General features: G+C 37.9%; 1 pseudogene; it reads left to right on the forward strand.

Moving 5' to 3' along the window:
- Positions 1-264: 264 nt before the first annotated feature.
- On the forward strand, positions 265-2,195 carry LOC127562033 (heat shock cognate 71 kDa protein-like; annotated as a pseudogene).
- Positions 2,196-3,495: the final 1,300 nt, after the last annotated feature.

The raw sequence follows: 3,495 nt of genomic DNA on the forward strand, positions 1-3,495 counted from the left end.
ATCATCCACGCCCTATGATTTAAGGAAGTCACAGAATTTGTTATGCTAGTGGTCTGAAGAGAATTAGTGACTATGGATGGGAAAAAAGTCTAAAAAGCACTAGGTTGATTTATTATTCATCATACACATGAAAGCAAAAGACTTCTTATAAGAAAACTAATTATAGAAAGGACATCATTTTTATTTAAAAAGCCATCAGAGACTCAGTGTAGCAGCCCTTCTTTCTCCATAGTGGACAGTGTGACCCCCAACTCCCCAGCAACTATGCCAAAGGGACCTGCTGTTGGCATTGATCTTGGCACCACTTATTCCTGGGTGGGAGTCTTCCAACATGGGAAAGTGAAGATCATTGCTAATGACCAAGGAAACAGGAACACCCCCCAGCTATGTTGCCTTCATTGACACAGAATGATTAATTGGTGATGCTGCAAAAAATCAAGTTGTAATGAACCCCACCAACACGATTTTTGATGCCAATGTCTGATTGGTTGAAGATTTGATGATGGAGTTGTACAATCAGACATGAAGCATTGGCCTTTTACAGTGGTAAATAACACGGCAGGCCTAAGGTCCAAGTCGAGTATAAAGGGGAGACCAAAAAGTTTCTATTCTGAAGTATCTTCCATGGTCTTAACCAAAATGAAAGAAATTGGTGAAGTTTACCTTTGGAAAACTGTCACAAATGCTGTGGTCACAGGATCAGTCTATTTCAACAATTCCCAACATGAGACCACAAAAGATGCTGGAACCATCGCTGGTCTCAATGTGCTCCAAATTATCAATGAGCCAACTGCTGCTGGTATTGCTTATGGCTTGGACAAAAAGGTTAGTGCTGAAAAAAATGTGTTGATCTTTGACCTTGGAAGTAGTACTTTTGATGTTTCCATCCTTACCATTGAAGATGGCATTTTAGAAGTCAAGTCCACAGCTGGCGATACCCACTTGGGGGGGGAGGACTTTGACAACTTCATGGTCAATCATTTCATTGCTGAGTTCAAGCGAAAGCACAAGGACATCAATGAGAACAACAGGACTTTTTGCTGTCTGCACACTGCTTGTGAATATGCAAAGTGTAACCTCTCTTCCAATACCTCTTCCAGTATTGAAATTTGCTCCTTCTATGAAGGAATCAACTTCTAAACATCAATCACCTGAACCCAGTTTGAAATGATGAATTCTGATCTCTTCTATGGCACACTGTATCCTGTGAAGAAGGCATTAAGAGTGTTTGAGCTAGATAAATCTCAGATTCATGACATTGTCTTGGTGGGTGGTTTCACTCACATCACCTAAATCCAGAAGCTTCTGCAAAGATTTCTTCAATGATGAGCTCAATAAGAGCATCAATCCTGATGAAGCTGTTGCTTATGGTGGAGCTATCCAGGCTGCCATTTTGCCTGGAGACAAATCTGAAAATGTGTAGGACTTGCTGCTGTTGGATGTGACTCCTCTTTCCCTTGGAATTGAAACTGTTGGGGAGTTATGACAGTTCTGACCAAATATAATACCACCATCCCCACCAAGCAGACACAGATCTTTGCCACCTTTTCTGACAAGCCTGATGTGCTTATTCAGCTTTATGAGGGTGAGAGAGCAATGACAAAGGATAACAACCTGCTTGGCAAGTTTGAGCTCACAGGAATTCCCCCAGAACTCAGAGGTGTTCCTCAGATTGAAATTACATTTGACATTGATGCAAATAAATCCTTAAAGTTTCTGCTGTGGATAAAAGTACAAGCAAGTAGAACAAGATCACCATCACAAATGACAAAGATTATCTGAGCAAAGAAGACATTGAATGTATGTATGGTTCAGGAGGCTGAGAAATACAAGGCTGAGGATGAAAAGCAAAGAGACAAGGTTTCTTCCAAGAATTCTCTTGAATCTAATGCTTTTAACATGAAGGCTACTATGGAAAATGAAAAACTGCAGGGCAAAATTGGTGATGAAGACAAACAAAAGATTCTTGACATTGTAATGAAATAATCAACTGGCTGGATAAGAACCAGACTTCTGAGAAGGAAGAATTTGAGAACCAGCAGAAAGAATTAAAGAAGGTCTGCAACTCCATCATCACTAAGTTGTGCCAGAGTGCAGGGGGTGTGCCAGGAAGCATGCCTGGCAGGTTCCCAGGTTGTGGACGAGCCCCATCTGAAGGTGCTTCTTCTGGACCCACCATTGAAGAGGTTGACTAAATGCACCAGAATAAAGAGCTTCCACACAGCTTTTCAAAAATTGAAGTATTCAAATTTGTAGCCAAGGCAGTAGCAGTTTAAAAAGTAACATTTAAGCTAATATATAAATCTGGACATTCTGAATATTTGAATGTGTGCAGAGGGATAAGTAAACAACATTGCACTTTATCAGTACTGTAATAAGTGGAAATGCAATTCTGTCCTGGAGAAGAAAATCTATTTAAATTAGCACCATAAACAAAACCATCAGAATGACTGATAATACTGAAATAGAGGTGGGAAAATGTAGAATAGGAATTAATATAATGAGTAAAAGAAATCATATTAAAAATTTTCAAGGAAGGGGAAAGTTATATTTTCTGAGACTGCCCAGAAATGGTTCCCATTAAAAAGAGCAATCTACTTAGAATAGCACTAGATTCAAATCCTATCTCTGGCATCAGCTTCCTATGTGGCATTAAGCAAGTCATTTTAAGATCCCTTTTAACTCCAAATGTATGATCTCATAAGCTTATTAAATGAGAACACATAGGGAACTTACTTTAAGAGGGAGGAGAAAGCACAAATTGGAATTGATGCCCAAGTAAGGGAGCACCCTAGCTGTCTTTGATGAATTCAAGCCACCTGTCCCAGATTAACTCCATCCTTGGGTAGTTTGAAAAAGAAAACTTAATAGATCTGATTGTTGAGTTATTTTCCACAATCTTACAAATCTTTTTGTTCCAATTCCTGTCATAGTGCTTTGCTTTAATTTTTGTAATTAATTGAATGAATATTTGTTAATTGATTTATTGTAGGTGCTTTGAAGCTTATACTCAGTCCCTTGCTAATGATAAAAAGAATACTGGGGCAGAAAGGAATCTTAGCTAGCTATTTATACTCCCTAGTTACTCATTTCTTATCTGTCTAGTGACAAGCAATGGCTCTGCTGCTTTAATTTAACCATCCTTTGTATGAGTTGACAAAACCAAAGAGTTCTATGATGGAAATGATCTCTTTTGGAAACAACAATAACAAGTTCAAAACAGAAAAAAATTATAAAAGAAAATTAAATGATGAAAATATTTGGGAAACATCTTTGTTCTCCTACAATAAATGAGAAGTATAAAGAGAAAATTAAAATTCTATTTTTTTAGATTCAGTAATGACAGAATATCTTTCCATGCAAAAAGAGAGAATGTGATGTTTGCCAATCTTACATCTTCATAGTTTAGGCCACATATTAGATTTGATACAGCCTTGGCTATAGTTGAGCATGGCTATTTCATATTTAGAGATCTTGACTCCACTTTCCATTTCT

This window comes from Antechinus flavipes, chromosome 4 (assembly GCF_016432865.1).
Source record: "Antechinus flavipes isolate AdamAnt ecotype Samford, QLD, Australia chromosome 4, AdamAnt_v2, whole genome shotgun sequence".
NCBI lineage: Eukaryota > Metazoa > Chordata > Mammalia > Dasyuromorphia > Dasyuridae > Antechinus > Antechinus flavipes.